The sequence below is a fragment of the Capra hircus genome, chromosome 13 (genome assembly GCF_001704415.2).
Source record: "Capra hircus breed San Clemente chromosome 13, ASM170441v1, whole genome shotgun sequence".
NCBI lineage: Eukaryota > Metazoa > Chordata > Mammalia > Artiodactyla > Bovidae > Capra > Capra hircus.
In genome coordinates this window covers 47,851,140-47,872,126 of record NC_030820.1, presented here as the reverse complement: position 1 = coordinate 47,872,126, position 20,987 = coordinate 47,851,140, and the positions used below count along the sequence as shown (strand labels likewise).

The window sequence follows — 20,987 nt, the reverse complement described above, 5'->3', positions numbered from 1 at the left end:
CAAGAGTACTAGAGTGGGTTGCCATTGCCTTCTCTGAAAAGGTGCATGAAACTGTTCATTTATTAAGGTAAATGAAACTATAAAACATATACACAGACATTATCACATTATTATATTGTTGCCATATGTCCTTCACTTTTTCACTGTGTGTCAAAAGACAGATACCCTAAGGGCCTAGTAGAACATAATTTTTAATACAAGAGTGATAACAATGCATAATAATCTTAGAGGAGTTCTGATATACTGCTGGACAGAATATTAATGGATACAATCTTTCTGGTGAAAAAACTTTAGAATCATACCAAAACTCTTTTTTTTTTTTACTAATTTTTGTTTATTTAAACATTTGGATTCTCTGAGACTTAGTTGTGGCATGTAGAATCTTTAAGTTGTGGCATGTGGGATCTAGTTCCCTGATCAGAGATCGAACTCAGGCTCCCTGCATCAGGAGCATGGAGTCTTAGCCCTGAACCCCCAGGGAAGTCCCCCAAAACCCTTTAAATTTTTACATACTTGCACAAAAATTTAGCAAGATATCCAGCAGAGCCTTAAGTTGGAGGGCAATGGAAACAATTCAGAACAGTAGATAATGGATTAAAATAAATTACGCTTACCCAAACAGTAGAAAGCTTGTAATCATGTTCAGTATATATGCACATATGTATTATTAGTACAATGACTAAGCAAGATTCATATATCATAATCTTTTAAAACTATTTTACTTGTTTCCCATTCTGCCTGTAGACACAAGGAGAAGGGGTATTTATCTTCCCCTCCTTGGGTGAAAATCAGGGCAGCTTTTATAAGATATCTGAGCCCTCTTAGATCATGAAAAGTACTCCTGACACTGGCTGGTCATTAAAAAAAAAAAAAAGGTTTGGTAAGGGATAGTCTAGTTTCATGTAAAAATTTAAATATCAACCTTCATTCAAAGTTAAAACTTCTCCTTCCTCCATCTGTGCTTCCCACAGCTTCACCACCTACAGCACTAGTTCTTAAAGGAGGGGTAGGAATTTACACAAAGAAAGGGTCAAGGAGGGCAGTACAGACAGAAAGAACTGTAAACAAGGATGAGAAGCAACAAAAAGCACACCTTCCTCGGTGGACTCCAAGAAAACCATCCTGCTGAGATAGAGCCCTCTTAAATGGCAATAAACTCTCAGAAGCTGCCAGAATCTCAACCTATCAAAACTAGGTAGAACTGAAATTTGCAAAAGGAATACTGCATGTGTGTGCCAATAGTATTGTGAGCTATTGAGAACATTGGTTTGAGAGTTAAACGGATCCAACTTCAAATTCCAAGTTTGCCACTTAATACCTGAGTGACCTTGAGCAAATTGCTTAAGAAGTTCCCTCATCTGTAATATGTCCCCTTAGGTTGTGAGGATTAAGTGACATAATGCATACAAAGAACTAGATACTGTGCCTGGAACACAGAAAGTACTCACCATGACTCAAGGAAACTGAAAACTTGAGCTTATCCTCCATAGTGGTCAAGGATTGGAACCAACTGTCATTTGCAATTCCTACTAAGAAGTTGAGGTTGCCAACTCCTGTTCCCTTCCCAAGAACCATTCTCTCCCCAGAAAAATGCAGGAGAGATATTCATTGTAGCACTGGAAGTTTGTAGCAGGCTCAAACTGGGCTCAGGGAAGGAAAGACATTTCCTTTAAGTAAGTACTTAGAGAAGACAAATTTTTAGAGACCAGTGGAACTGGAGCCCAGAGAGCCCTTCCAGAAAGCTCTATAGCCTTGGGATCTTCTTAAGATGCTGGATAGAGGTCAGGGAAGTGAAATCCAATAACAATAGATAACATTTCCCACCAGCAAAGCAGGAGGGAAAAGGCAAGGAAAAAGGAGTGATTTAAAATATTTTTGAAAAATTATTCATTTTAAATTTTTTAACAGGTTAAAATCTGTACTTGATTGAAAGCAACAGATTCATACCCCATTCTTTGCCATACAGTGTCCTCCTGTTCCCAGAGGCAAATATTTCTAATTCTTTTAGCTCTTTCTCCTGGGTGTTAAATCTATATCTCTATACAGTGGAACCTCATTACTCAGTTCCATATTTGAGAATTTGCCCAGCCTCCCCTAGTGGCTCAGACAGTAAAGAATCTGCCTGCAATGCAGGAGACCCAGGTTCGATCCCTGGGTCAAGAAGATCTTCTGGAGAAGGGAATGGCTACCCACTCCAGTATGCCTGCCTGGAGAATTCCATTGACAGAGGAACTTGGCAGGCTACAGTTGATGGCGTCACAAAGAGTCAGATGTAACTGAACAACAAACACACACTACTAGATAAACTTTATTTGTAACTCCAAAATTAATATTCAAGGTGCTTTTGCAGCAGACAACAAAAAATTTGAGTCATCTCTAACATGCTAGTGTCCAACTGAGGTGGAGCAAGACAGTAGACAGCTTTCTTATTTCATGTCTCACACAGATGTCTTCAAAAATAATCAATAAAGAACTTCCCTGATGGTCCAGTGGTTAAGAATCTGCTTGCCAATGCAGGGGCCACTGGTTCAATCCCTGGTCTAGGAAGATTCCACATATCATTAAGCAGCTAAATCCACGTGCCACAACTACTGAACTCACTCTAGAGCCTGTCCTGGGCATGGCTCTAGAGAAGCCAACACAATGAGAAGCCTGTGCACCACAACTAGAGAGTAGCCTCTGCTCTCCAAAACTAGAGAAAGCCCACAAGCAGCAACAAAGACCCAACACAGTCAAAAATTAATAAATGAATAAATAAAATTTTAAAAATAATAATCAGTTAAAAATCTACAATAGTAGTATAAAAGGGTTTTATTTGACTCAAATTGAGGACTATGGTCAGGGAGTCAGCAACTCAGATTAATCTGAGGAACTTCTCTGGAGAAGCATGGTTTTCCACACAGTCTTGTCATAACAAAGAACATCAAACAAGTCAGGGATACATCATTTCAAGTTTTCAAAAATAAATCAGCACATACACAGCAAGTTAATATGTCCTTGGCACCTAGGAAGGGAGTTTTATCACTGAAGGAATACCAGCTTTGGTATCACTTGAAGACAGGCATTTCAACTTTATTTTTAGTGTGGACATTCTTTTCTTCTAGTCAGTACAATCTTTTCTTTAGTGATTAAAGCAAATGTACAATGTATGTTCAAGAGACCACAAACAAGCTGTTTTAGTTAACATAAAATTCAATTAAAATCATGATTAACCCAGAAACCAGGCATTCCCATACCTCAATAGGTAAAATTTTCCATCCATTATTTTTCCCTTTTGATTGTAAATCTTTCTATAGAAAGCACTGATGATCAAAATATTTGTCCCCTCAATGCCAGGGTGGTTGCTGCCTGCCCTGGGCCCATCAAGTCCCTCAGTGCTAGGCTTCCTTTTTTGTTGTTTACATATGTATAGAGATCTGCCTAAAAAGGAGATAGCCTGCCATCCAAGTGAGGGGCCTGCGCCAAGAGGAGCCACATTGGAACGAAACCCGAGTATGGTGCGAGCCAAGCAGAACATAGCCCTGGCGCACAGAGGAGATCTAATCCCGCCTGGCCCGCACTGCCAAGGCAGGCCTGGCATGCAGGAGGAATGCCGGGTGCTCTCCATTCAGAGCCATGTCATCCACAGCTAGAGGGCAACTGGGTGGCCATGTTCCTGCTGCAGGTTTTGGGGGTTGAGGTGGACACAGTGAACTCTGTCCAGTTTTCAAACCACACAGGCCACTCTCCCTTGAAGGGCCAAGTGTTGAATTCAGATGAACTCCCCAAGCTGTCAGACGGGCAGAAGCTGAATGACATGAAGAAATATGACAACGTGCTCACAGGTTACATGCAAAACAAATCCTTCCTGGCCATGGTGGTGGACATCCTGTGGGAGCTGGAACAGCAGAACTCCAGGCTTATGTGAGCAACTCCATGAATGGAGACAAGTGGAATGGAGAAGACTCCATGTACTTCCCTTGAGGACTTCCTTCAGGTTTACAGAGAGAAGGTCATGCTGGTTGCAGACATCATAACCCCCAACCAGTTCTGGGGCTTCTCCAGTGGTAAATAACCCACCTCCCAGTGCAGGAGAACTAAGAGATACAGGTTCGATCCCTGGGCCAGGAAGATTCCCTGGAGGAGGACATGGCAACACACTCTAGTATCCTTGCCTGGAGAATCCCATGGACAGAGGAGCCTGGCAGACTACAGTCCATAGGGTAGCAAAGAGTCAGACATGGCTGAAGCAACTTAACACACACAAACGACCAGCTCAAGACTGAATTGCTGAGCAGGAGGAGGATCCCTAGCCAGAAACAAGCCTCAGCAATGATGCACATGCTGCATTTGATGGGCCTCAACATGGTGGTCATCACCACCTCAGATCTGCTGTCACCCAAGAGACAGCAACTACCCAATTAAGCTGGGGAGCCTGAGGATGCTGACCACTGATGGCTCTGTGGTGACACAGCACATTCATGTGGAGATGCACAAGGTGGACACAGTCTTTGTGAACACTGAGGGCCTCTTCTCAGCCATGCTCTTGGTGTGGATACACAGGCACCCTAAGGCTCTCTGGGTGATCTGTGAGTACACCATGTTGCCAGGTACCATGTTCTGCAGTGGACAATCAAGTGCACAAAAGTCAAGCCTGGGGACAGACCAAAGCCTAGCCTGGCCTAGCTGAAGCTGAGAATGATCCAGAGCAAAAAGAATATCAAGAACCCAGAGATCATTGTCCAGGCCACAGTGCTATGAGTGATGCAGAAACCTGCCTCTTTTAATGACCATCGTTAGGTTTTCATCCTTGTGAAAAATGTAACGTCTACATTTTTTATGAGAAAAAAGAAAAAAAAAGAAAGAAAGATGCTTGCCTGATTATTTAATTGAGGGAAGGCAGAGTGGGGGGTAAAAGTCAGACATAGCTAACAGGGCATACACAGGCATGGTAATTGGGGAACATTTTATAGGCGATGCATGCATGCATGTGCTAAGTCGCTTGAGGCATGTCTGATTCTTTGCAACCCTATAGATTGTAGCCTGCCAGGTTCCTCTGTCCATGGGATTCTCCAGAAAAGAATACTGGAGTGGGTAGCCATGACCTCCTCCAAGGGATCTTCCCAAGCCAGGGATGGAGCCCACATCTCTTATATCTCCTGTGTTGGCAGGTGGGATCTTTACCACTAGCACCACCTGGAAAGCACTTACAGGTTATGAAAGTGAAAGTGTTAGTCACTCAGTCATGTTTGACTCTTTGTGACCCCATGGACTGGAGCTCACCAGGCTCCTCTGTCCGTGGAATTCTCCAGGCAGGTATACTGGAGTGGGTAGCCATTCCCTTCCCCAGGGGATCTTACTGACCCATGGCTCAAACCCAGGTCTCCTGAATTGCAGGCAGATGCTTTACAGTCTGAGTCACCAGAGAAGCCTTTATAGGCTATAAATGTTATCAATTATGCTGAATTGTCACATAAACATTGTTACACTTGTTTTTAGCAATAACCTTAAAGCATGTCCTGAATAACTTCATACCCAGCAAAAGAATAATAATATCTACTATGACAAAGATGATCATTTGTAAAGCAAAGCAGGAAAAAAAGATCAGACAACCTTGTAGTCATTTCATCCTTTTGGAAAATTGTGTGTATGTGTGTCTACTTTTCCAGGGTTGTTGATATACGTGCAACAAGTAGTGTGAGCAATAGAATTATTGCTTCCTTGTTTAACCAGCAAAACTATGAGGCAGTGTTCTATTATCCAATACTATGTGGGCTAAGGAATTTAGGGATATCTGCTATGCTGCAGTGCTTTTTGCAGTTTCCTCAACTATTTGACCAATGGTGACTGATGGATTTCTAATCATATCTCTGTTTATACATTCTCCTGCATTAGGAACCAAGATTGCCAAAATATTTTGACATGAGGTATTTTATTATCTTGCTAACATGTATCTCTTGACTCTGTAATAAAGAGGAAAAATAGATTCATCTCTTTATTTATGTATAGACAATGTAGTAATATATTATCCTAGTAAACATAAACCTTCTATTTGCCAGCTAGTTAAGACTATGTGCCCATCTTTAGGAAGGTGGATCAGACCCAATATCACATACAAAGACAAAACCTGGGTGAACACAAGTGGTCTCTCCCACAGTGCTTTCACTGCAAGTTTTGTTAGCATGAAATTCAGCCATGGGTCATTTCTCTTACAGGCTTTCCAAAAGCCATCTCTATAGTATTTGACATAAGGGAGTCACTGGCATAATTTACTTGTGTTTTTTCATTAAGACATTTGTTAATTAAATAAGAAACAGAATGAGGTGTCCTAAAGTAAGTTATGTCAAGTCTCTAAGGATCAAGGATCGTATCAAAGGAGGGACGCTTTAGTATATAGAAGAATTTGTACCTGAAAGGTTAGGCCAAAGGGAGGTCAGTATAGGTGGATGGTAATGTTAGAAACATTTGAAAAGTCAGTGATATGGGTATTATAGTCCTGTGCTATGGCCAATTGGTCTTGTACTAACAGAGGAATTTGATGGCAAATCCAACAATCAACTAGATTGCCTCTAGGAGTTATTGTTGTTGTTCAGTCGCTAAGTCATGTCCAACTCTTTGAGACCCCATGAATTGCAGGGCACCAGGCTTCCCTGTCCTTCAGTATCTCCCAGAGTTTGCTCAAACTCATGTCCATTGAGTTGATGATGCCATCCAACCATCTCATCCTCTGTCGCCCCCTTCTCCTCCTGCCCTTAATCTTTCCTAGCATCAGGGTCTTTTCCAATGAGTTGGCTCTTCACATCAAGTGACCAGAGTATTGGAGTTTCAGCCTCAGCATCAGTCCTTCCAATGAATATTCAGAATTGATTTCCTTTAGAATTGACTGGTTTGAACTCCTTGCTGTCCAAGGGACTCTCAAGAGTCTTCTCCAGCACCACAATTCAAACGCATCAATTCTTTGGTGCTCAACTTTCTTCATGGTTTAGCTCTCACATCCGTGCATGACTACTGGAAAAACCAAAGCTTTGACTATACAGACTTTTCTTGGCAAAGAGATGTCTCTGCTTTTTAATATGTATGTATTACTGTCTAGTTTTGTCATAGTTTTTCAAGGAGCAAATGTCTTTTAATTTCATGGCTGAAGTCACTGTCCATGGTGATTTTGGAGCCCAAGAAAATGAAATGTCACCCTTTTTCCCATCTATTTGCCATGAAGTGATGGCAGCAGATGCCATAATCTTAGTTTTTTTAATGTTGAGTTTTAAAGCCAGCTTTTTCACTCTCCTGTTTTGCTTTCATCAACTCTGTGACAATTTTACTAAAGAATTTTCTTTTCATTCTCAGCATTAGGACAAAAGTATAGCTAGAAGCAAAACAATAAGTTTCCATTTTGAATAGGAGGACAAGTATTTAGTTCACAGAACAATTGAATTAGTAGGGTGGGTCTTGCAGGCCCAGTGTGGATCCCTGTGTCAGCTGTATGCCATTGCTGTCATCCTTTGTCTTAGTGTGTCATTTGAGGTCAGAAGTCCTTTCTATACAACAGTCCAGTGCAGAAGCCCTTCTTAAGTAGGAAATACAAACTTAATAGTCAATTCCCATCAGTTTCACTGTACATGAGCTACTTAAGAATACTTTTTTAATTAATTTATTTTTTATTGAAGGACAACTGCCTTACAGAATGTTGCTGTTTTCTATCAAACCTCAACATGAATCAGCCATAGGTATACATATATCCTCTCCCTTCTGAAACTCCCTCCCATCTCCCTTCCCATCCCACCCCTCTAGGTTGATACAGAGCCCCTGTTTGAGTTTCCTGAGCCATACAGCAAATTCCTGTTGGCTATCTATTTTACATATGGTAATGTAACGTTCCATGTTACTCTTTCCATATATCTCAACCTCTCCTCCCCTCTCCCCATGTCCATAAGTCTATTCTCTGTGTCTGTTTCTCCGTTGCTGCCCTGTAAATAATTCTTCAGAATCATTTTTCTAGACTCCGTATATATGTGTTAGAATATGGTATTTATCTTTCTCTTTCTAACTCACTTCACTCTGTATAATAGGTTCTATGTTCATCCACCTCATTAGAACAGACTCAAATGTGTTGCTTTTTATAGCTGAGTAAAGTTCCATTGTGTATATACACCACAACTTCTTTATTCATTCATCTGTCTATGGACATCTAGGTTACTTCCATGTTCTAGCTACTGTAAATAGTGCTGCAATGAACAATGGGATGCATGCGTCTCTTTTAACTTTGGTTTCCTCAAGGTATATGCCTAGGAGTGGGATTGCTGGATCATATGGTGGTTTTATTCCTAGTTTTTTAAGGAATCTCCATACCGTCTTCCATAGTGGCTGTATCAATTTACATTCCCACCAACAGTGCAAAAGTGTTCCCTTTTCTCCACACCATTTCCAGCATTTATTTTTTGTAGACTTTTTGATGAGGGCCATTCTGACCAGTGTGAGGTGATATCCCATTATAGTTTTGATTTGCATTTCTCTAATAATGAGCAATGTTGAGCATCTTTTCTTCTGTTAGCCATCTGTATGTCTTCTTTGGAGAAATGTCTGTTTAGGTCTTTTTCCCATTTTTTGATTGGGTTGTTTGTTTTTCTGGTATTGAGTTGTATGAGCTGCTTATGTGTTTTGGAAATTAATCCTTTGTCAAGTGTTTCATTTGCCATGATTTTCTCCCATTCTGAGGGTTGTCTTTTCACCTTGCTTATAGTTTCCTTTGCTGTGCTATAGTTTTAAGTTTAATCAGGTCCCACTCATTTACTTTTGTTTCTATTTCTGTTACTCTAGAAGATGGGTCGTAGAGGATCTTGCTTTGATTTATGTTATCAAGTGTTCTGCCTGTTTTCCTCTAAGAGTTTCATAGTTTCTGGTCTTACATTTGCGTCTTTAATTCATTTTGAGTTTATCTTTGTGTATGATGTTAGGAAGTGTTCTCATTTCATTCTTTTACATGTAGCTGTCCAGTTTTCCCAGCACCATTTATTGAAGAGGCTGTCTTTGCCCATTATATATTCTTACCTCCTTTGTCAAAAATAATGTACCCATAGGTGCATGGGATTATTTCTGGGCTTTCTATCTTGTTCCGTTGGTCTATATTTCTGTTTTTGTGCCAGTACAATCTTGTCTTCATGACTGTAGCTTTGTAGTATAACCTGAAGTCAGGAAGCTTGATTCCTCCAGCTCCATTCTTGTTTCTCAAGACTGCTTTGGCTATTTGGGGTCTTTTGTGTTTCCATATGAATTGTGAAATTTTTTGTTCTAGTTTTGTGAAAAATGCCAGTGGTAATTTGATAAGGATTGCACTGAATCTGTAGGTTGCATTTGGTAATATAGCCATTTTCACAATATTGATTCTTCCTACCCAGGAACATGGAATATTTCTCCATCTGTTTATGTCATTTTTTTTAATATAAATTTATTTATTTTAATTGGAGGCTAATTACTTTACAATATTGTATTGGTTTTGCCATACATCAACATGAATCCACCACAGGTGTACATGTGTTCCCCATCCTGAACCCCCTTCCACCTCCCTCCCCATACCACCCCTCTGGCTCGTCCCAGTGCACCAGCCCCAATCACCCTGTATCATGCATTGAACCTGGACTGGCGATTTGTTTCACATATGATATTATATATGTTTCAATGCCATTCTCCCAAATCATCCCACCCTCGCCCTCTCCCACAGAGTCCCAAAAACTGCTCTATACATCTGTGTCTCTTTTGCTGTCTCACATACTGGGTTATCGTTGCCATCTTTCTAAATTCCATATATATGTGTTAGTATACTCTATTGGTGTTTTTCTTTCTGGCTTACTTCACTCTGTATAATAGGGTCCAGTTTCATCCACCTCATTAGAACTGATTCAAATGTATTCTTTTTAATGACCCAGTAATACTCCACTGTGTATATGTACCACAGCTTCCTTATCCATTCATTTGCTGATGGACATCTAGGGTGCTTCCATGTCCTGGCTATTATAAACAGTGCTGCGATGAACATTGGGGTACATGTGTCTCTTTCAATTCTGGTTTTCTCGGTGTGTATGCCCAGCAGTGGGATTGCTGGGTCATATGGCAGTTCTATTTCCAGTTTTTTAAGGAATCTCTACATTGTTCTCCACAGTGGCTGTACTAGTTTGCATTCCCACCAACAGTGTAAGAGGGTTCCCTTTTCTCCACACCTTCTCCAGCATTTATTGCTTGTAGACATTTGAATCGCAGCCATTCTGACTGGTGTGAAGTGGTACCTCATTGTGGTTTTGATTTGCATTTCTCTGATAATGAATGATGTTGAGCATCTTTTCATGTGTTTGTTGGCCATCCGTATGTCTTCTTTGGAGAAATGTCTATTTAGTTCTTTGGCCCATTTTTTGATTGGGTCATTTATTTTTCTGGAATTGAGCTGCAGGAGTTGCTTGTGTATTTTTGAGATTAATTCTATGTCAGTTGCTTCATTTGCTATTATTTTCTCCCATTCTGAAGGCTGTCTTTTCACCTTGTTTAGAGTTTCCTTTGTTGTGCAGAAGCTTTTAATTTTAATTAGGTCCCATGTGTTTATTTTTGCTTTTATTTCCAATATTCTGGGAGGTGGGTCATAGAGGATCCTGCTGTGATTTATGTCTGAGAGTGTTTTGCCTATGTTCTCCTCTAGGAGTTTTATAGTTTCTGGTCTTACATTTAGATCTTTAATCCATTTTGAGTTTATTTTTGTTTATGGTGTTAGAAAGTGTTCTAGTTTCATTCTTTTACAAGTGGTTGACCAGTTTTCCCAGCACCACTAGTTAAAGAGATTGTCTTTAATCCATTGTATATTCTTGCCTCCTTTGTCAAAGATAAAGTGTCCATATGTGCATGGATTTATCTCTGGGCTTTCTATTTTGTCCCATTGATCTATATTTCTGTCTTTGTGCCAGTACCATACTGTCTTGATGACTGTGGCTTTGTAGCAGAGCCTGAAGTCAGGCAGATTGATTCCTCCAGTTCCATTCTTTTTTCTCAAGATTGCTTTGGCTATTTGAGATTTTTTGTATTTCCATACAAATTGTGAAATTATTTGTTCTAGCTCTGTGAAAAATACCGTTGGTAGCTTGATAGGGATTGCATTGAATCTATAGATTGCTTTGGGTAGTATACTCATTTTCACTATATTGATTCTTCCGATCCATGAACACGGTATATTTCTCCATCTATTAGTGTCCTTTTTGATTTCTTTCACCAGTGTTTTATAGTTTTATATATATAGGTCTTTTGTCATGTTTGATTTCTTTCATCACTGTCTTATAATTTTCTGTGGACAGTTTTTTCATCTCCTTAGGTAAGTTTATTTCTAGATATTTAATTCTTTTTGTTGCAGTGGTGAATGGGAATGATTCCTTAATTGCTTTTTCTGATTTTTCATTGTTGGTATATAGAATTGCAAGTGATTTCTGTGTATTGATTTTGTATCCTGAAACTTTGCTAAATTCACTGATTAGCTCTAGCAATTTTCTGATACCATATTTCGGGTTTTCTATGTACAGTCATGTCGCCTGCAAACAGTGAGCACTTTACTTCTTTTCTGATCTGGATTCCCTTTGTTTCTTTTTCTTTCTGATTGCTGTAGCTAAGACTTCCAGAGCTATGTTGAATAATAGTGGTGAAAGTGAACACTCTTGTCTTGTGTCTGATTTTAGGGGGAATGCTTTCCGTTTTTCACCATTGAGAATAATGTTTGCTGAAGGCTTACCATATATGGCCTTTACTATATTGAGGTAGGTTCCTTCTATGCCTGATTTTTGAAGACTTTTAATCATAAATAGGTGCTGAATTTTGTCAAAGGCTTTTTCTGCATCTATTGAGATGATCATATGGTTTTTATCTTTCAGTTTGTTAATATGGTGTGTCACATTGATCGATTTGCATATATTGAAGAATCCTTGCATCCCTGGAATAAACCCAGCTTGATCATGGTGTATGAGTTTTTTGATGTGTTGCTGAATTGTTTGCTAAAATTTTGTTGAGGATTTTTGCATCTATGTTCATCAGTGATATTGGCCTATAGTTTTCTTTTTGTGTGTTGTCTGTCTGGTTTTCGTATCAGATTGATGGTGGCCTCATAGAATGAATTTAGAAGTGTTCCTTCCCCTGAAATTTTTTGAAAGAGTTTTAGGATAGGCATTAACTCTTCTCTAAATGTTTGATAGAATTCTCCTGTTAAGCCATCTGGTCCTGGGCTTTTGTTTTTGGGGAGATTTTTGATCACAGCTTTAATTTCAATGCTTGTAATTGGGTTGTTCATAATTTCTACTTCTTCCTGGTTCAGTCTTAGAAGATTGAACATTTCTAAGATTCTGTCCATTTCCTCTATATTATCTTTTTTATTGTCATATAGTTGTTCACAATAGTCTCATAATCCTTTGTATTTCTGTAATTTTCATTTCTAATTTTGTTGATTTGATTCTTCTCTTTTTTTCTTGATGAGTCTGGCTAAGGGTTTGTCAATTTTGTTTTTCTTCTCAAAGAATAAGTGTTTAGTTTTATTAATCTTTACTATTGTTTCTTTCATTTCTTTTTATTTCTGCTCAGATCTTTATGATTTATTTCTTTCTACTAATTTCGGAGGTTTTTTCTTCTTCTTTCTCCAGATGCTTTAGGTGTAAAATTAGGTTGTCTATTCGACATTTTTCTTTTTTCTTGAGGTAGGATTGTATTGCAATAAACTTCCCTCTTAGAACTGCTTTTGCTGCATCCCATAGGTTTTGAGTTGTATTCTCATTGCCATTTGTTTCTAGAAATTTTTTTATTTCCCTTTTGATTTCTTCAGTAACTTGTTGATTGTTTAGAAACATGTTGTTTAATCTCCATGTGTTTGTGTTTCTTAGTTTTTTTCTTGTAATTGATATTTAGTCTCATAGCATTGTGGTTGGAGAAGATGCTTGATATGATTTCAATTTTCTTAAATTTACTCAGGTTTGATTTGTGACCCAGGATGTGATCTATTCTGGAGAATATTCCCTGTGCACTTGGAAAGAAGGTGTATTCTTCTGCATTTGGCTGGAATGTCCTGAAGATATCAATGAGATCCATCTCACCTAATGTATCATTTAAGACTTGTGTTTCCTTATTCATTTTCTGTTTTGATGATCTGTCCATTGGTGTGAGTGGGGATCCTACTATTATTGTGTTACTGTCAATTTCTTTTTTTTATGTCTTATGTATTGAGGTGCTCCTATGTTGGGTTCATAGATATTTACAATTGTTATGTCTTCCTCTTGGATTGATCTTTTGATCATTATGTAGTGTCCTTCCTTATCTCTTGTAATCTTCTTTATTTTAAGGTCTATTTGTCTGATATGAGGATTGCTACTCCAGCTTTGTTTTGCTTCCCATTTGCATGGAATATTTTTTCCATATTCTTACTTTCAGTCTATATGTGTCTTTAGGTCTGAAATGGGTTTCTTATAGACAGTATATATATGGGTCTTGTTTTTGTATCCATTCAGCCAGTCTATGTCTTTTGGTTGGAACATTTAATCAATTTACATTTAAAGTAATTATTGATATATAGGTTCCTATTGTCATTTTCTAATTGTTTTGGGTTGATTTTGTAGATCTTTATTTTCTTCTGTTGTATTTCTTGACTATAGAAATCTGTTTAACATTTGTTGTAAAGCTGGTTTGGTGGTACTGAATTCTCTTAACTTTTGCTTGTCAGAAAAGCTATTTATTCCTCTATAAATTTTTAATGAGATCCTTGCTGGGTACAGTAATCTTGGTTGTAGATTTTTCTCTTTGAGTACTTTAAATATATCCTGAATTTCCCTCTGGCCTGTAGAGTTTTGCTGAAAGATCAGCTGTTAAGCATATAGGGTTTCCCTTGTATGTTACTTGTTGCTTCTCCCTTGCTGCTTTTAATATTTAATATTTAATATGTGTTTAGTCTTTGTTAGTTTGATTAGTATGTATCTTGGAGTGTTTCTCCTTGGGTTTATCCTGTATGGGACTGTTTGTGCCTCTTGGACTTGATTGGTTATTTCCTTTTCCATGTTGGTGAATTTTTCAACTATAATCTCTTTAAAAATTTTTTTCATACCATTTCTTTTTCTCTTGTTCTTCTGAGACCCCCTATAATTCAAATGTTGGTGCATTTGATATGGTCCCAGAGGTCTTTGAGACTGGTCTCAGCTCTTTTCATTCTTTTTACTTTATTCTGCTCTTTAGAAGTTATTTTCACCATTTTATCTCATTCATTCTTCTGCTTCAGATATTCTGCTATTGATTCCTCCTAGAATATTTTTAAGTTCAGTAATTGTGTTGTTTGTCTCTGTATGCTTATTCTTTAACTCTTCTAGGTCTTTGTTAATTGATTCTTGCATTTTCTCCATTTTCTTTTCAAGGTTTTTGATCATTTTACTATCACTATTCTGAATTCTTTCTCAGGCAATTTTCCTATTTCCTCTTCATTTATTTGAACTTCTGTGTTCCTAGTTTGTTCCTTCATTTGTGCAGTATTTCTCTGCCTTTTCTGTTTGTGTTTTTTTTTTAAAGTTATTGTATTTGAGGTCTCCTTTTCCCAGGCTTCAAGGAAAATTGAATTTTTTCTTCCTTTTGGTTTCTGCCCTCCTAAGGTTGGTTCAGTGGTTTGTGTGAGCTTCATAGAGGGTGACATTTGTGCTGAGTTCTTGTTTGTTTTTCCTCTGATGGGCAAGGCTGAGTGAAGTGGTCCTCCTGTCTACTGGTGATTGATCTTTTATTTTTGTTCTGTTTGTTGCTACTGGTGGTTGGGTGATGCCGGGTCTTCAAGTGGTTTCCTTTGTGTGAGTTCTCACTATTTGATATTCCCTAGGGCTAGTTCTCCAATAGTCTAGGGTCTTGGAGTCAGCACTCCCACTCAAAAGGCTCAGGGTTTGATCTCTGGTCAGGAACAAAGATTTCACAAGTGGGTGGTATGGCATGAAGGGAGAGTAACACAAATGTCCAAAAATGAGAAACCAAAGATGAACCCCAGATCAATGGCAGTTACAAAATCAGGCAAATAATAATTAAAATGATGGAATATACCCATGTATATATACACTCATGAGCATAGTGAAACAGTGCAACAAAAATAAAGTACAGTATGATCCAGTGAAAAGGGAAATCAAAAATTATATTTACCAGTTAAGAACAAAACTAACTTGTGCACAAACTGGAAAACAAAACTAAAACAAGGTGCCAAATGGAAAATAAAGCAATGAAAACAAAAGTAACAAACGTGTTGAGAGGAAAGGAAATAAATAAAAGAAAGAAAGAATAGATATGCAAAGTTAAATAGAGGTAGATGAAGAAGATATGGGTACATTAAAGATTAACTGCAAGGGGAACAGAATAGGAGGAAAGGCAAACAAAGGAATAAATGTAGAAAAAATATAACAGGTTTAAAATTTTAAATTAAAAAAAAGAGGAAAACTCCACAGAACTGCAAACGCCCAATGTAGAGGTTTATGACAACAATTAAAAATGTGACTGAGGAAAAAAAAAATGCTCAAAAGCTTAATTGTATTTCTTAGTGCCAATAAAATCAACAACTACAACAAGGGTGGCGGGTGAGGGGGGAGGAGGGGGCGTGGCACAGGACGGGGATCCAAAACAAATCTACAGAACAAGTCAAAAAACAAGAATAATAAATGTTTTTCTTGAGTCACTGCTGTCAGAGTCCTTTCCCACGCTGGGAATCACAGTCCACCTTACCTTCCTAGGATGCCATCCAACACCTTTCATCTATGTTGGAAAGTCCTTTAAATGGTGTTTCTTTCAGTAAGCATGGTCTCCTGAATGCAGAACATGTGGCATCTAATCTTCATCCAAAGAGAGATTACTGTAATCAACTTCAGAAAAAGTTTAGAATATTCTTTCAATAATTCAATAAAATTTACAATAAAGTAACATAGGAACAAAGAGGCACCTCAGGTGTAGGTAGTAAATGCACAAACAAACCCTCAATATCTATAAAGATATATTACAGAAACATAATTTTTCTCATTTTTACCAAATATAATAGTCAAATTAATACTAATTTGTTTGCAAAATAAATCTGGTTCCAGTTAAACTTGGCCTGATTACATAAGTGGAATTGATCATATAGGTTCTTTTAAATATGGCTTTGCTGGAACTTTTCAAGAGGAATCGAAAGTCCTCTCAAAGAGTAGCATTGAAAAATACACATTCAGTTCAGTTCAGTCGCTCAGTTGTGTCTGACTCTGCAACTCCATGAACCGCAGCACGCCAGGCCTCCCTGTCCATCACCAACTCCCAGAGTCCACCCAAACCCATGTCCATTGAGTCGATGATGCCATCCAACCATCTCATCCTCTGTCATCCCTTTCTCCTCCTGCCCCCAATCTTCCCCAGCATCAGGGTCTTTACCATGTGTAAAATAGATAGCTAATGGGACATGGTGGTATTGTGCAGGGAGCTCAGCCTTGTGCTCTGTGACAATCTAGAGAGATAGAATGGAGTGGGAGGTGGGAGAGAGGTTCAAGAGAGAGGAGACATGTGTATACCTATGAATGATTCATATTTATGTATGGCAGAAACCAACAGAACATTGTAAATCAATTACAATTGAAAATGAAAATTTTTAAAAGTCCTCTGAAGACCAAGAGAGTCATGCCAAGGACTTGCCATGAGATTCTGCCTGAAGTATCTAAAGATTTAGGGGTATATCTCTTTTCTCAGGGTCCAAAATATTTTGAAGTTCCTGCACCTGCCAGGAAATAGCCTTCCTTACTCTCTTAGATAGGCTGCTGGGAACCCAAGAGTTTCTAAATTCTGGAGGGTTCAAGTAGAGAGGAAAGATAAATGCTTCAATCTGCTCACAAAGGCACAATTTACAAAATTGTTATGAGTTGGAATTAGCTTAGGATAGAAATTTTCCTTTGTTTCAGGGAAAAAAATTAAAAATTAGTAATATTTCAGACAGAAAAGTCATTAAAATTGTATTTAGTTCATTCAGTCTCATGTAGTTAATTTTTGTTCTACTCAAGTCCCCTTTCCCCATTAGTTTTATTGACCTTGCCTGATGACTGAGGATGACAGTGTCAGTGATAATTTCAAGAAATTTGCAAAGGTTTTTGTTAATACTCTTCTGATTTGCCTGGTGAAGTGATGCCTTAATCACTGGAGATTGTAGAAGATATTCTCTAACTGGAAAACACATTTTCTAACACTTTATCATTGTGAAATCATCAGCCTTGCAGAAAGAGGTTTTAACCCTTTAAATGAAAACTGGGATTTGTCAGAGAGCTGGGGAGAACCCAGCAACCATCTTGAGTTTTCCACTCACAGTTATCACTTGCCCACCTTAATTTCTCTGATTTAGGAACAGACTGACCATGTTACAAGGACATCTGGATGGCAAAAGCCTGACGATAAGGGGTCAATCTTGCAGAGGCAGAATGGACTTTATCTATATGTGCCATAATCTTACAGATTCTGTTGTTACCTTTGCATGAAAGTCAACTAGGGCATTCTCCTAATATGAGTTCAGTTCCTTTGGCATAAGCCTCAATTTTAATGACAAGATAACATTTTATATCAGGACATATGACTTCCAGGAATTTACATAATTTCAGGAGATTCGCTGTCCCTGGAATTCTCCAGGCAAGAATACTGGAGTGGGTTGCCATTCCCTTCTCCAGGGGATCTTCCCAAACCAGGGCTTGAACCTGGCTCTCCTGCATTTCAGGCAGACTCTTTAACATCTGAGCCACCAGGGAAGCCCACATAATATATACTGATATCTATATAATGTGTATGGAGATGATTTAATGCTACCTTTTATTTTACAGTGCTTCCCATATAATTTAACAGACTGAATAAGCCTAATTAGTTTAATATCTCTCTTTGAGATGCTTCAGGACAAAAATCTTAATTTTCTTTTTATTTATTTATTTTTGGTTGTGCTGAGTCTCCGTTGCTGCTGCAGGGTTTTCTCTAGTTGCCACAGTGGGGACTACTTTTCATTGCAGTGCATGGGCTTCTCATTGCACTGGCTTCTCTTATTGCAGATCATGAGTTCCATGTGTGCAGGCTTCAGTAGTTGTGACTCATGAGCTCTAGAGTGCTGGCTCAGTGATTGTGGAGCAAGGGTTTAGTTGTTCTACTTCATATAGGATCTTCTCAGACCATGGGTCAAACCTATGTCCCTTACTGGCAGGTGGATTCTTAACCACTAGACCACCAGGGAAGACCCATTTTGTTTTTATTTCTGTATGTTTAAATTTTTATTAATTTATCCTGGCTTCACCACACAGCATGTGGAATCTCAGTTGCCAGGAATTGAACCTGTGACCCCTGCATTGGAAACGCAAAGTCTTAACCACTGAACCACCAGTGAAGTCCCCAAAATCACTTTCTCTGTCTTAACAAAATGCATTTCCATTTTTCATACCTTCTTTTACTGAAAACACACATCTTATTTTCATTGTACACTGAAATATTTCCCTATTTCAAATAGCTTTAATTATCTATATATTACCATTTTTAATTGTTTTAAAAACCTGGAACTTCCTTGATAGTCCAGTGATTAAGACTTATGTTTCCACTGCAGGGGACATGGGTTCAATCCCTGGTCCCAGAACTAAGATTTCACATCCCACAGGATGTGCAGGAAAGAAGTTGAGGGGCGGGGCGGGGGTGGGGGGGCAGTGCGGGGCGGGGGGTGGGGGCAGTGCGCGGCGGGGGGAGAGACAAAAAAAAAAAAAGAAAAAAAAGCCTGAATCTCTAGCAAAAAAAAAAAAAAAAAAAGCAAGCAATTGTGAACTGTTTGTCATATCAGCAGTTCCTGGTTGGCAAACTTGTGAACGTACTCTGCAGTCTCTGAAAACATGCATTTACTCATATCAAAATTTCTTCCCTTAATGTCATATAAGACATGTTTCCAATAAATTCAAACATCTTTAATTTTTCTCTAATAAGGAGAGAAAAGTAGGTAAATTTAGACTTGCTTAGCAATTAATGTTTTAGTATTTTACCTTAATTGGAAGTGATCTGAATATTCAATGAATTCCCATCATTTAACTTAATCTAGAAAAAAACTTTAAAGCTTCAAGTTACCAAAAGCCTGGAGAAACTATTTTTAGGTAGACATACTACAAAGCCTACCCCATGCAGTCCATGGGGTTGTGAAGAGTTGGACATGACTAGGCAACTGAACAATGAACAACAACCGCAAGACAATCATTCTTAAAGAGTTCACCTAAAAACTTTTATCCCATTTATCTCTATTCATTACTGATGAAAATTTCATATTGCCAAGCTTAATTTTCTTGTTGATAAATTTTGTAACAGAGGTAACATGAGCTTACTGATTTTTAGTAAACCGAGGTAAAATATGTGTTATATTTAATGTTGGTGACTCTAAAGACATGTCTCCCTTAGTTAAACCAACAACTTAAACTTGTTTTCATTCATTAAAGATTAATCCTAGATCACATGATCATTTAAAATTTGGGCTTAGTTTTTTGTTATAAATATTTGATTTGGGAATTCCCAAATTAAATAGTTTCTCCAGGCTTTTGGTAACTTGTCCTAACCAAGTGGTTAGGACACCATGCTTTCACTGTAGGGTACATAAGATCCCTCTTGTCACTTGGAACAGCAAAAAGAAATTTCTTTTTAATTTATAGATGCTTTTTTCTTAAGCCAATTAGAAGAACTCTTTTAAAAACTAATTTTTATATTATCTAAAGGTATAAACATCATAGTTATAATGTGTACACATACATAATACATCTAGCTAGACACAAACAGAGATCTCATAGTTTTCTTGCTTGAGTTTTAATGACCTCTTTTTCCATTTTTTCTTTTTTAAGTTTTAGGATCTACTAATTGAACTGTAGTCTGAGGCAATATGGGCTGTGTTTACATTTCAGAGACATGGTAAGAGTTAAAATTCCAAATAATCTCCTAGGACTGCTTTTGTACTATCAGGATTAAAATTTTGAAAAAAAGTTTCATGTTGATGTATGGCAAAACCAATACAATATTGTAAAGTAAAAAAAAAAAAGAAAGAAAGAAAGAAATACTGAATGAGGCAAACACTTTAAAAAATAAATAAATAAATAGAAATAAAAATAAAAGCTTTTGGCTCAAAAAAAAAAAAAAAGAAAAGAAAACATATTTTATTAAGCCAGCTTACTGTAACTGTGCACACAAAAAAAACAGATTTGGAATGTCAAAAGTGTCCCATTCTTACCATTTTAGGGTTAGATAAGTACTTGCAAGTATTGGCTCTGTACCAATGGTACATGAAGCTAACTGGAGTTTCAGTGGGTAATCAGTCTGTCCAGGAGCTGGTAGTCTTTAAAAGCACAATTTCCTCCTCTTTTTTTTTCCAATTTTATTTTACTATAAAGGACAAATATCTCCAATTTTAAGCCACATTTTTAAGTCAGCCAACTCACTTCACTTCAAAGTTCCTTCTAGGCTTTTCCTGCCTAGCAACTCCCTCTAGGTTCTCTACCTAGTAACTTTCCCCTATGTGCCTTTCATTAGGAAATATACTGGTATCCCTTTAAGACTCTAAGTCTTAAGATAACAAGCAGCTCAGATAAAATTTATCGACCGTCACTTAATGCAAGGAGATCCAGATATCAGGGACAACTCACTGAAGCACCTGAAAGGTGCTATGAAGTTTGTAGGGTTGGGGTCCAAAGTAGACTCCAGGTAACCTCAGGTGAATTTTTATGGTATCCCATGGGTAATGCCAAGCAATGTCATGTCAATGCATGGCAAAACCAATACAGTATTGTAAAGTAAAATAAAGTAAAAATAAAAATTAAAAAATAATAAAAATAAATAAATAAACAAAAATCTATAATAGGACTATAAAAGAGTTTTATTTGGCCCAAATTGAGGACTATATTGTGGGAGACACCCTCTCAGGTTAATTTGAGGTCCTGCTCTAGAGAAGCATGATTTTCAGCAGTATCATATCTTGTCAGAGCAAAGAACATCAA

General features: G+C 37.9%; 1 pseudogene; it reads left to right on the top strand.

Annotated features, from left to right (window-relative positions):
• LOC102169196 lies at positions 3,579 to 4,740 on the top strand (annotated as a pseudogene).